This window comes from Bombus vosnesenskii, unplaced genomic scaffold (assembly GCF_011952255.1).
Source record: "Bombus vosnesenskii isolate JDL3184/JDL3185 unplaced genomic scaffold, Bvos_JDL3184-5_v1.1 scf7180000013314, whole genome shotgun sequence".
Lineage (NCBI taxonomy): Eukaryota > Metazoa > Arthropoda > Insecta > Hymenoptera > Apidae > Bombus > Bombus vosnesenskii.
Genome location: NW_022882960.1, coordinates 5888609 through 5903032, shown reverse-complemented (window position 1 = coordinate 5903032; position 14424 = coordinate 5888609). Strand labels below are relative to the sequence as shown.

General features: G+C 38.9%; 1 protein-coding gene and 1 long non-coding RNA gene across 3 annotated transcripts in view; both read left to right on the top strand.

Annotated features, from left to right (window-relative positions):
• Positions 1-14424, top strand: part of LOC117235097 (UPF0489 protein C5orf22 homolog) — a 1027617-nt gene that overhangs the window by 265008 nt on the left and 748185 nt on the right. The window lies entirely within an intron of this gene.
• The window catches only part of LOC117235105, a 97724-nt gene that overhangs the window by 40912 nt on the left and 42388 nt on the right, over positions 1-14424 (top strand). The window lies entirely within an intron of this gene.

Sequence of the window (14424 nt, the reverse complement as noted above, 5' to 3'; positions counted from 1 at the left end):
GTTCTTTTCCTACTTCCTCGACAACGTCGCCGTTCCAGACGTCGATTTCTTGCGGCCTCTGAATTAACTAGAAGGCATTTAGCGCTCCGGCTAATTGCTAGCAAGTATTCCCTTCACGGTGCACCGAACGTTTAATCGATTCGAAGGAATCGCGCTCTCGATCGCGAGTTGTTCATTGTCCGCGCGTCTTTTCGCTCCATTTTCGAACTGATGCTAAATTGGATTTAATTGATTTCGCCGGCTGTGATACCGCGCTCCTATATCCAATCTGATTCTTTTCGTCGGAAATGTGGAATTCAATTGTTTTTACCAAGAAAGAACTTTGTTGATTTTCGTCGTTCTTCGTCGTATCGTAATTTTCTCACTGCAGAAATCGAAAATAGGAACTCGAATAGGTATATTTTAAAGAAACTGATATAGAAATATCGATTGGATTATTTCGATCTATTAAGAAATCATCGGAGATTTGTACAATTGTAGAGTAATAATTAACAGGATAATAATCGTAGAGTACAATTATTTGCAAGTTTCCAATTTTTAAAAGGACATAGGTGTTTTTCTGTATATTTAAAATAGTAGACTTTTTCTCGATGATCGTTTCCAAGGCGCAGAAAATTATGGATAAATGAAATTTTAATACTCTTTAACAGAAAAATATATTTAACGTTTACTTTGCAAATCTCTGTCGAAAAAGAAAAAAGAAAAATCAATAGGAATATATATACGTACTGCACTATTAAAGGGAAGAGGTCTTTTTCTATCTAGGGTATTAATAAGAAATATAGTTGTCCTTTTTCTTTTGTTAAAAGTATATTGCTTTCTGTAACAGTACAAAAAGCCAGCAATAGTGAATTACAGAAATATATAAACAATACTGAACATTATATTTCTTCGACGATAATACTCGAAGGACTATTTAATGGCAAATTTCGTCGCATCTAGCAAAAGCTGCGAGAGGCATAGAAAGGTCGTGTACCTTTATCATCGTAAGTCATTGCATCGCGAGATCAAAGAAATGATAAATAAATTCTGTTCTCTTCGGTCCTTTGAACGAGAAATGTCTTGTATTATCGTCTGGATCTTCTCGGGAAAGACCGTGCGTTCGAGCGAGATATGTGCTGAGGGATGTTCGCGTACCCTTTGATCTTCGATAAAATAATAAAATTTAACATCGTACTTTTACGTTTCATTCGAACGTATATAAATATATCGATCGATGACTTTTGTTTTAAATAATGCTCGAAATTAATTACAGATATTTATATATCGTGTGTAAGTTGAAATTTCACACGTCAGCGAAGCGTGTCTTTGGAATTGCATAGCACTTAATTTACATTGGAAGTAATTTGTAAAATATTAAAATTTGTGTTTCGATGGAAATTAATGTTTGATATCAGTATCAGATATATACATTTTCGAACGAATTCTGTATTTTGTGGAATTCTACTTTCCTAAATTTGCTTAGTCGCACTCGATTAACAGTAGTTGGAACGTTGTTTATTTCACTTTTAAAATCGATTTTATCAATTCAAGAGTTAAGTAAAATTTTCGCCCGCACAAAAATCAGCCATCGATAAATTTGATAAATATACCTGTTATTGTAAATGTAATTTAAACTTACCTATTTCGCCTGTTGTTAATAAAATACGAAATCATACTTCGAGCTACGTAATTTATACGAAAATTAATCAAAATATTAGATATTATATTTCTATTTTTAAACTGTCTTACCTAAAAACAACTAAAATCAAACAAAACCAACGAAGAATGAAAAAAAGAAGGAGAAACCAAGAGAAATAAGTGATATGAACCGATGAGTTGGTGAGTCCCAGCTCGTCGAATCTCCTAGATTCTTTGAGCTCGAAGGAATGGGAACGAGGGCTGAAACGGGGGTTCGGTGGAAGCTTTAAATCCAATCCCGCCACGCGGATTAATAAAAGGATTCACGGAGTTTAGGTCGCTCTTATTACTTCGACTTTCTTCGGCCTCTAGAGGAAACGAGAAAGAAAGAAAGAAAGAGGGAAAGGGGAAGGTCTTAGCCCTCGGCCTCTCTTTATCCGTCAATATTAGTAACGGTGCTGTGTACCACATTTAAGGACGTGTTTACAAGACCTTCGTGCCTGTCCTTCGCTGCACAAAGCCGAAAGTTACATTATTAAAGCGATATTAGCCGTGGATATTGGAGAGGGGGTTGATACGCGAGGAATTTAAATGTATTTTCGATAATGTAAAAGATTCCTGGGGAACTTTTAATTACGAGACTCTACAGTTCTTTTTGTTTTCTTTTCCCCCGTTTATTTTGAAATAACCAGGATGACAAGGGACGGTTTTACCCTAGAACAATAACTTTTATCGAGAACCTATTGAAAGGTTAATAGATGGCTATTATTATTAGATCTGTTTTATTAAAATATCGCAAAAAATTCGAAATATTTTTTATCTATTCTAGTCTCTGAATTACGTACGATGATCGATAGTCTAATTATTCAGTTACTCTCGACGTTCATAACTTTTTTAAGAATACATATTAATTAAGGATCTAAGGAATCAAGGATCGTTGAGAAGTTGTCGAAGGGTCATCAGGGTCGTGTCACTGCAAGACAAAGGGATGGTATTATTGTTCTTCAAGATTATCAAAATTATCTGAAAATCATCGACTTCATAAGGAAATAATTTGTAGTTACGCGTACTTGTTAAAGAAACACATTTGTTGCAGCGATTGCTATTCGACAAAAAGTGACCTAATTTTTTCAATAACGTATATGCTCAAAGCGAGTAGTAAAAAGTTCATAATCACGTTTAGAATATTCCAATAATTCGCAATATCCTTCCCTGCACACGAACATGACTATTAAATTTTACTTCGCTTTCTTCTACGTCAATAAAAACTTAAATAATTCCATTAAACCTACCAAGCTTTACTTCGCTTCTAAGACTTTCTCATTCTTTGTGCTCGTCTTTTTGCACATTTAAAATAATAAATATCATAAGACGATAATCAACGGATATACTGATACGATTCACCTCCATCTCAACGTCTTTTTAGTTCATCGAGAAGATAGATAGGCTACGCAACGATTTATGTATACATATACTTAAATATCTTTTCTCTTCATTTTTACCGCGATAAGCATCCTGATGTTAGCTAGTCTTTATTCACAATGCCAATATAATTGCGGCTCACAGGTGAAATCTGATATAAGTTCATGGCGCAAAAACCACAGGACAAGTATATTTTAATGTTTCCCTGTTATTATATCATTTTTAAAAGATGCTATTAAGATCTATCAGCTTAATGGTTATTTCAAACATAATTGCGGGTTGCTTCAACCATTCAATCATAGAGTCCATAATTTTAATTACAGATCTGCGCGTACGGTGTAAGGTTTTAACTGTTGCATCTGAAAAATATAAGATGTAACAATCACGTATCGATAAATATTGCTGCGAGTGTTGGATATAGGGATTATACTGATTTTTAATTTAATTTTCGAGCTCGTTCTTTTGATATCTACTATGTGTTTTCTATGGAAAAGAAACATTTTCTACGTTGTTATTATATTGGCTCTAGGTTTATTTTGTGTGGTCACATTCGTACTTTTATGATATATTAAAGTATAAAATATAAATTTTATTCCCTTTATATTTCTAATTATAAATTCATATTTTTCACATATGAAAATTCACATTTCATATTTTTAGTTTTAGATTAGAAAATATATGTAACTTTTGCTAGAAAATATTTTTGAAAAGTTCAATTATTCGTACGATTACTTAGGAAAAATATCTTTACTGGTCTCATTAACTTTTGGCTTTTAATCAAATTACTTTAAAAGACAAGAATTGTAAATATAGGAGAAAGAAAATAATACGTTTCTTGGACGAAGTATTTCAGCTCAACTACACAAACTTTGTTGCAACTATTCTACAGCCTCCAATTTATTTTTAATTATGTATACTACATTTTAAAATGCTACATTCGTTAAATTAAGTTTCAAATAAAGTCACTCACTAGAAATTCTCGTAAGGAGTCGTTTTAATTAATCTGGCCGCTTTATGCTCTATTCATTTTACGTTTCTTGCTTATTTTTGGCCTCGCTCCGCAAAATCCGTGGAATTCATATTTTTCGTAACTCTCCGGCTTCACGATGATTGATGGTTACTCGTTCTCGAGTATGGGAAACAGGTTTCAAGATTGATTAGCTCAAGTTTAAATGTGGCAAGTAATGGAGTGATTAAGGAAGGAACGAAGGTGCAGCCAGGTGGCAGATAAGAGATTTCTTACGGCCAAGATGCAGAAAATATCTAACACTTCTGTTATAAATAAAGACAACGTATAATTATCGTATTCGTGCTATAAAAAGTGTTAATGAAACATCGCAGCACCAATTTGGGATAACAAAGATTTCCATGTCAACTGACTGGTTGTCTTACAATATGAATTCTTCTCTTGCCTCCTCCCTTCCAACTAAAATCACCAAAAAAAAGAAACACTTCGATTTATTCTATCGACTTCAAAAATCACAAAAAAAAAAGAAAACACTCGTCTATTCTATCGATCTAATATGACTAATACAAAATAAAATGTGAAACGATGTTGTAAACTTAGATCAAAATGCATAGGTCCTATCAATTTGGATTTATAAAGTTCTTGCTTATCAACGTAATCAGCAACTGCACTAAAACACTGATGAGCTATAAGAAAGTACGGTAATCTGATAATTCGCTAATTGAAAAGTCCCAAAATCAATTTCACTGCCGCCCATTATTATCATTTTCTAAGCATCGAAACGACGGAGATACGGGACAAGAGCATTGCTCGGTGATCCGTAGGGAGTTCGATCTCGCAAGAGCCAGGCTAGCCAACGGTAGCATCGTGACTCACGACATTCTTCTGCCACGAAACAACGATAAACGGCCGTGTCCTAGCTCTCTACCAAACTTCTCCGGACGAGGAAACTCCGTGCATTCTTATTGTACCTCCTTCTTCCGCTTCTCGTCGCACAAAAACCATACGGTCTGGCGAGCATGTCTGGTGGGCAGCGAGTAGGCGCCAGGGTCCACCCCTTTCCGCAGCCCCGACCGGTGCAGTCTTGGCCCGTTTCACTCCCGTCCCTCTTCTATTCCCCTTTCTCCATGCTCGTTAGAGCGAAAACGTTCTCCATTAACGCCTCTTCTTCCTTTTTTTCCTCCTTTTGTCAGTTGGCAGACGCGGCCGCGCCAAAGCGATATTAAAAACTGCCGCGCGCGCGTTCTAGCTTCGCTCGCTCGCTCACTGTAATAAAGCTAACTGCTTTTCTCGCGCGAACAAGGAATACGTGTAGGTAATCGTCGATGTTACGGCACGCTGATCATCTCCTCCTTCTTCTTCAACCGTCTCCAGTAGTTTTGGATTTTTGTCTATTCCAACGAAGCTTGCGATATGATTCGGTTTTTACTTTAGCGTTTTATAGCTTTAAGATTTCTCTTAATTATCCATTTTAGTATTAGAAGAATTTTTGAACGCGTAGGTTGCGAAGATTTGTTTAAAGTTTGTCGTTAAGTTGGCTGTGGGTGATTCGAAAAGCCGAGGAGTTGTGAAATTTAGTTGTGGTTATTAATATTTTCTGGAATCGAACGGAAGAATCGTGAGAGGATTTATTGGGAAACCTAACGCTAACCGTAATCACTAACCTAACACTTTATTTCGGAGGATTTATTGGATTTCAGTGTGGTTCGAAGAATTCGTGTATCGTTGTATTCGGCAATTCTTCTATCTTTCAATTTCAACTTCTTATTAATCAAAACAGAGATTAAAACAGTTTTTTGTCTATTTTTCATAAGTTATATTGCACTTCAGGTAGCTCTGGAGCTTCGTGAAAAGCGGTTTCATGATCCTCCGTATCTTTCGCCTACTATTTTTTACTCTCAGAGAACGGATTAAGAAAATCTTCTTCCAGTTCCTCTTCTTATTTCAATTTCAAATAATCCAAGAATATTTGTATTTCATCTTTTGTGCTGTATTCTCATTATCTTCTGAAGAAGATGTCTCTGAAGAGAAAAACAAGGAAGGAAGAGAGTGAAGAAAAGAACGAACGAAGAGGAGGGAAAAGATTCTTCTACTTCTGCCGATTGGAAATTTTCAACAGGATTGAGCTGGATCAATTTATACGAACAAAGAAAAAACAAAAGACACATTTTCGAGGCGTTAGAAAAGATTCTATTGATTACTCAAAAAGTTAAAAATCAACAATTATAAGTGCTGCTGTAATAAAGAGGCAGCTCCACTTTTCAGTAATTTGAACAAACCAACTCAGATTCCATGAAAATCAAATTACATTTTCAAACGTGCTGTAAATTCACCCAGTCAACTAATTTTCGTAGTGATAAGCTTTCGAAGCTTTGAATACGAAGACCATGGGCAAAGAACATAAGGAGCAATTTTAAAATTCAATAATCAATTCCATGTCACCAAAAACTTTCTATTCCACTGTGGAATTTGTTTAACATTCCAAAAATGATTCTTCTCTGGATTGTTTATAAAATTGTTATAAAATTACTAGCTATTTTTAGAAACGTAATATTTGTAAATTTAATACGTTGTTCGAGTTACATGGAAATTAAGAAATTAATAAAAATGGACTTCTCGTGTTCTTCGCGTGTGCTCGTTATGAAACCTACGACTTTCTTTCTCTTCAAATAATTGCAATTTAAACATTGGAGCTGCTGCCTCTGTATTACTGCAAACTCTACAATTCGTACCTAAGTTAAGGTGGAATTATTTGTGCTAGGAGGATATTTAAATCAAGCTGAGTAATTTGCCTTGGAATCTGCCTAATCCGGTCATGAACAATTTTTAAACGATCTACGTTTGAAAGCAGACTATTTAAATGGTCATTGGTGGCGTGGTAAATAGAGAAATATATCGTGCGTATGATCATAGAGAGTTCGGTGTTTCCTTCGTAGTTTTTCGCGAGAATATAATTTCTATCTATTAATAGGAAATAAATTTGTTCGATATTAATATTCTCAGTTGTAACAATCGCAGATCAATAGCGTGTATATATTGCTTTATTTCTGAATGTTAATTCCATCTGTATTTTATTACTTGTTGTATAATAGCTCCTCGCTGACTCAAATAACCTCATAAAATCGTTCGATACATTTTCTTCGCGATATTTTTCTAGACCTAAGATACACGTTTTTTCGTCACTACATGAAAAGAAAAAAACTAATGGTATCTCGTAATACTGTACAACGTGTTCGATCATTCCGTGCAAAGTTCAAGATCGAATTTTATCATGTCGAAGCTTGACCAACTGAGATGACAGTAAGGCACGCCTTGCTATTTACGTGTGTCTCATTTCCATCCAAATTCCAGCTCCATATTCCCCTCTGAAGAAACGTGGCGTCGTTCTCCAGCGTAAAAACTTATACTCGCGTCACAAAGGACGGTTAGTTCGCGAGCAATTTATTGCCGTGTACGCAGGCTACACGTTGTCTGTCGCATAAAACGACGGATCGAAAGAGGGCGAGGAACGGCGCCGCGAGAAATTGTCTCTTCTCCTGTGCCATCCTCTTTCTACGAAGCGAGAGCACGGCGGAAGCAGCCGGTCGAAGCAAGAGATAGGAAGAAAGGATACCAAGATAGGATAGGGAGATGCGGGAGAGGAGGAGGAGGAGGCTACTTTCAGGCAGTGGAAGAACCGCGTCGCGAACAGTGGCGGATATAGAGTAGCGGAAAGGCAAGGACTCTATTGCTTCGTCATATAAGAACGAAAAAGAGGAGCAAGGACGACGAAGTGTGCGTGTCGTGCTTTGATATCCAGCTTGGCACAAAGAATTGTCGCTCCGTGCGTAATATAATTGCATGGATAGGTTAGCTTTCTTGTATCTGGAAGAAAAGGGTGGATAGAGTGGCTGTAAATAGGGGAGAATGTGAAATTGACAAAGTTGGTTTTCTAAATATCGAATCGTTTCTTAGATCATTTCCTTTTCATTATTTTTTTTCACTATTAATTTGCTATTAGTGTAATTGATGGTTTTTGTATGTTTGGTAACAATTAGGCATTGGATAGTTTTATTATATGTATAATTATAGATATTATTTAATATTGGTATCTTTTGTTACGCAGGTATCGATCAAATTGGATAAACAAATAAGCATTTCTCTTCAATGCCTTACAAATCAACAATTTACATTAACAATATTAGCATTTACATTAGCAATATTTCACAATGTTCAACGATTGAACGATTTAACTGTTTTGTTATAGATGTTGATTTGTGTATTCTTACAGCTCATAGTATTTGTTATGAATAATATATTGGTATTTTCAAGGTATTGATTTATATTCATTTTGCTAAAAGTGTTTCATTTTCTATCAATATCTTCCAAGTGTATTTTGGCCCTTAAGGAACTGGAGGATTTTAATGAACGAATTTTTATATACATATTATTGGAATTATAATTATAATTATATAATATTATTGGAATTGGAATTATAATTGGAATTAATAATAATTTGTTACCAATAATATGAATATTCCCATAAGGTATCGCACAACTGATTTTCGTTATTTTACTCAAAATTCTGAATTTTCTATCATCGCCATACGAATACAGGAATACAGCACTTCCTATCTATTTCGGCCAATATTACCACGTACAGATAAATAGTTACACAGAAATCGTTCGAACATACATTTTATTGTCTGCTTCTGTTTAAATAAATCATAAATAAAGAGATATAACGCAATATGACCATTGCCCTATACCATCACCAGTAATCCATTGTGAAAGAAATAAGCTAATTATATACCTATAAACCTACGCGAAACATTTACAACCCCTGTTATCTTTCAACCCTTTCATAATCAACCGCTTTTCTCATCGGAAGAGGTACACGTAAAGCAGAGAGAATCTTCACGCAACTTTTCGCAGAATTGCAGGGAAAGCAGCGTGTCTTACGGCAATTCGGACGAAAGAAAATTCCAGACAGCGTGTGCCGTTGAATTGGCGTCACAGAGAGGAACGAGACGGCGTTTCGCCGGTCCACGTGTCCCTTTGTCGACTGGACAGCGAATAAGACTGGCCGGGTAGAGAGGTGTCGTTATCGTCGTCGAGCTTTTAAATGAAAGTGCTCGGTTGAAAATTCCGCGCACGAGCATCGGGAAACGTTTTAATCGGCCGCTGCTCGAGGAAACGCGGGACCGTTTAAAGTGATTGTCGCTCCGGACCCGGGTCTTCTTCTTCTTCCTCCTCTTTTGCCGGGCAGAGCACGACGCTATGAAATGAGTTTCTTGAACGTCGCTTGAAATCGGTACCGGCGCTTCAGGGAATTTTGTTCGACAGAATTTTTGCTGTAATTGAGATGGAAGTCGTTGACTTTCCCTCCCTTTTTCCCTTTATCTTGCTGTTCTTCTTTTGCAGCGTCGCACCGCGTCATTCAAATTGACGCTTCCACAGAGGCGCTTGCACGCGAGCCTATGAGTCGTTTTGTCTTTGCGCGTCTAATTTGCGCTAGCTGCGCCGTTGGATTTTCCGACTTTTCGACGATGGTCAAACGAAAATTGCTGTTTAGACGCGGTTAAAAATCGCTTTTGAAGCTACTTGCTCGAGAAGTGACGGTTTTGAGGTTTTTTTATTCATTTTGGTATCGTGTTGGTAAATTTTAGCAGAAGCAAAGTGTAGCTTCGAGATTGGAATAAAATTAAACGTAGTGTTAAGAAATGTAATTTGATGTTTGATCGAATCGAGAGAGAAAACGTGGTTATATCGAAATTTTTAGAAAAGCTTGTATTAAGAAAAATGTCATGCTGGATTTAACGCGATCGGAAGTTTACTGATGATACAGGGTGGTGCTTTTTTTAAAACGTATTATTTTGCAATTGTCTATTTATGATTAATTTGAAGAAAAACTGACGGTGAAATGTACATATACTGGAATCATTCGAAAGTCTCTGTACATAGTACGACTTTTATGAAAAACTCAACTCACAACTCGATATAAAAGACAAAAATCTATAATGATTGTAAGAAATTACATAGAACTTTATTTTCCAAAGTACTTCTTATCAGTCTTTATACGTTATTTCATCTTCATAGCGTCAAATTTCTGTAGTCATACTAAAATGCTACAAAATGATATTTAAAAAAAATTTTTTTAATTAATTAGCATATAGGTATAATAAATATAACGATGTGCAAATATCTTTTTGACCACAGTATATCATCAACACACCGATAAGACTTAAATCCACTGGAAGCTCAAAGCTTCAAGTATCAAAAGTCGATTATTTTCCATTAACAAAAGAGAACTACGATACGTACTCTCACCTATTAAAAGAAGCTTTCCTGGAAACGGAAGGGAAATCGATGATCCGTACATATTTTTCCGATATTCACGATGGCATGTCAATCGCAAAATATAATAATTTCACTTCGACAGTGTGGTAGGTTTACGCGGGTAGGGTGTGCAGGCTCGTATTCACGGCGACGTGGTTCGAGTCCCGTGTATTTAAATACATCGGGAAAGATGGAAATGTATTTAGACGACAGCTCCTCTGAAAGGAAAATAATTTGACATATTTTAAAAGTTGGAATACCGCTCGAACTTCTAAAGCCGCCCTCGGCTTCCTCGCTTCCCGGGGCTCAGCGAAGGGTGGCACATGGCGACGAGGTCGCGGCAAGGGGTGGCCACGGCTCCAGCACGATGGTGCCAAGTAATTTTAAAGCGATTTTTACCGAAAGAAGTTCGGATTAATTGAAGGCTTACCGAAACCTGAACGACCCTTTCTCGATTCTCGTGCTGCGATTAGCTTCGTTATGATCGTTCTATTAATTTTATGTATGAGAAATCGGGATTTTGGGAAAGCCATGTCGGAGTCTCGAAGATGTGGCACAGTTTTAAGCAAGTCTTTTAAAGAGACTGAGATTAAGGTCGAGTCAGATATCGGAAATGATGTTTTCCAATGTTGCAAGACGTTTTTTGATAACCTGAGTGGTTAGAGCGTATAAAATGAATTTTTTAAGTCAATTAATATTAACATATTCTTTGAGGTTTCTTGCGGAATAGTTATACGTTATGTTGGAAATTTACCATTAATTAATTTAATTATTTGTCAATAAAGAAACAAGCTCTTAACAATAGGTACCAGTTATGTTACAATTTATCACGTGCATACCATTGCGATAAAACGTGACATGACAATATTAAATGGAACTTATTAAGAATGATCTATATTACATATTAAGTGCTTGTTCGATAGTTAAATTGTTTGAAATTAAAATCCAGACTCTTCGCACAATCATCCATAACAAAACTTACCCCATAACCTCGAAATCTCCCAGGAACTTCGCACCGAGCGAACTCCATCGCTAAAGACACTCAAATTATCCAGCCATCGTTTTCACCCCCTACTCAGGCACCAGCCCAACAAATACCGCTGTTCTCCATCATCACCTCTCAGTGAGACAAACGCTCAGCTAACTGCACAACAAAGGCGCACCAGCAGCCTCGAGAGTGTCTGAAAGAAGCCAGACCGACACCGCGACCAACGAAGAAAAAAAAACGAAAAAAAAACCAATCGTCGTCGCGAGTAAAAAGAGAAACAAGAAGCGGGGAAAAAGACAGAGGGACAAGAAAAACAGAAGAAAAGAATTTCCATCGGCAGTGCCCGAGCAACAGCCGCGTTTAGATGAAGAAGGTACCGTCGAGATGGTGAACGGGGTGGGTGGCATGGTGGAGGGAGGAAGCGCGGTTACCGTGGCTTTATCCTCATTCCGGCAGGGGCGTAAAAATAACGAACGAACTGTCTAGGTGAGCGCTTTCGCGGGTGCGGCCCGGGGCTATGGGAATCGGTTGTGCAGCCCAACCACCCCCTCCTCCGAGTCAGCCCACCCCCCGAAGCCGTGTACGCGGCCCGGCATGAATATTGCCAATTTACGGGTGGAGGAACGTACGGTTCTCACCTAACCTCGCTCCGTTCCTCCGTTCCTCCGCTACTATGCTTGCCATGTTCTCTCTCTTTCTCTCTCGTTTTCTCCTCTAGTTCCATCGCAGATCCCGGCCAGCATCACCCCCCAGTCCTCTTCTCTCCTTTTGCACCCCCTTTTTCTCGTTTCGTGCCTCTGTGCCGTGCACATTCCCTCTTTCTCCCTGGGAGAAAAGAGCGAAGGAGCGAGAGGAAAAAGCGGAGGCACAAGCCGCGTAGAGAAGGAGAAGCGAGTGGAGTTGAGTCGAGTCGAGCGAGCGGGCGAACGCTTGACGCGATATTGGAAAATGGCGTCGATGTGTGCGCGCGGAGGGTACGCGGTAAAGAGAGAGAGTAGGTGGAGGGTGGTTTCACCCCCTCCTCCCTGACGTTCTTCCCGTTCTTTCTCTCTTTCTGCTATCCGCGACTCGGCGTCCCGCTCTCTTTTCCACCCTCCGCTACCACCGCGAAGGGGGAGGGGTGGGTAGTGGGGAAAAATAAAATAAATTGCTCAACATATCCAATAAGGTGGCAGAGCCGTTGCCCGGGCGACGCCGACTCACTACTCTCCTCTATGCTTTCCAGAGAGAACCGAGAGATGTTCTTTCCCTCCCCATTCCCCTTAGTCGTCGTTCTACTCTTTACCCTCTTTCTTTTTCCTTCGACCACACCGTTCGCACGACTCTCTCTCTCTCTCTCGCTCTCTCTTCTCGTTCTCCTATCTGTTTCTCCTTCGCTCTCTTTATACTCTTCGTTTCCATTTCTATTGCAGCCGCTGCTCCTCTTACTACCACCGGTCCCGCTTCTTCTAGTCCGTTCTTCCTCTCGATTGTTCGTCTTCCTTCTGCGTCGAGGACCTCTCTGTGTCGTGCCATAACCTGCCGTCGAGTTCGACCACGTCGAAGAAGATCGAAACTAGAAAAGAAACGAATCGCAGTGTGGAACTTACGTGATACTGTGTGCTCTCTTTCTTTCCTTTACGTACTTTATACTCGTGTCTCTCGCTTCTGCATTCCCTCTTATTCTTCTTCCTCTTCTTCTTCTTCGTCCTCTTCTTCTTCTCCTTCTCCCTGTTCCTCTACGTCCTCCTCCCCTCTCTCTTCCTACCTACCGTGTCTTCCAGTTCCACCGTCTGCGACGCAACCAGAACCACCCTTCTTCCTCCGCTTCCGTTCCGCCGCTCGTTTTTTTCGGCACCACCGCATAATACGCGCGCGATAGCGAGCTATTGGATCGCCGGGACCTCCCTGTCGATATTACCATACATATAGGACGGCCTCTGTTACAACCCTCCCTTCTTCCTGCATCGAGATTCGCCCCGAGATTTATCTGGCTTACGTGCACGTACAGGTGGCTTCGTTCTTCCAACGATTCCTGAAAGAAGAAAGGAAGAACAGAAGCTCGCCCTTTTGGAATAATCGATGCGCGTTCCGAGGAAGCCTGCAGCGGACCAGCTATCGGCAAATCGTTACCAGACGATGCTGGAAAGCTTTCGTGGCCGCGATTGCGTTACGAACGCGAGCTATTCGCGACACTTTTCCTCTTCTTCTTCTTCTTCCTTGTCTTTTTCTTCTTTTTCTTCTTCCTCTTCTTCTTCTTTCAACTCTTTTTTGCGGCGCATCTTGTTCTGCCGCAAGCGGAATCTTAACGTAGGATATGCGCGGAATTTTAAGCTGATTTTACGAGCACAAGTTTTTGAGATTATTCGGTAGTAAAGGTTTTGTTTGGAGCTTGTTGAGTGCTTGTTCCGAGGCAGGGAAAGGGTTGAAAAGTTTGGGAGTGGGCTCTGCTTACTGAAATTATTAGCACGGATAATAAGTTTCGTTGGAAGCTTCCTCCTTTGGGGTTGTGAAACAGTTATCTCTTTTGTCTTTGTGAGTTTCGATGATGTAGATATTTTCTTGAAATATTTCAAGAAATTCGTCGTTCACTTACGATATAAAATATTCAGAGGGTTCTATATTACGAATAGTAGATTTTTTATTTTACTCAAACGTCTAGGAATTTTTAAATACTCCGCGCGAACGAGTATGAAGTACAGGAGTAATAACGATATTCGAGTATATTGATAAAAATGAATTTAAATATTAAAGGAATGAAAAGATCGAATTACAGATTCAATATTAACAGAGGTATTAGTTTTTAATCTCTGTGATATCAAAAAGACAAGGAAAAGAATCGAGGGGGGGAAAAATACGCGATCGCCAATGTACGAACGTGAACGAAGGCCTGCGCTTGAAGAACTCGAAGAAAAGAGGAAAATGGAACGGCTACCGTCTAACAAGGTGCACGCCTATCTGCACGGATCACCTTCTCGTTTCGAGGTAATTAAAAACAATGAATACAAGCCAAGCAAACGGTGGAAATAATTACACGTGGCGCGGCACAAACTACAACAACGACGCGACCATAATTCTCGGGTCGTTTGCCGTCCGATATTCGGACAACTTAACGATCTTGTCGTTTCTT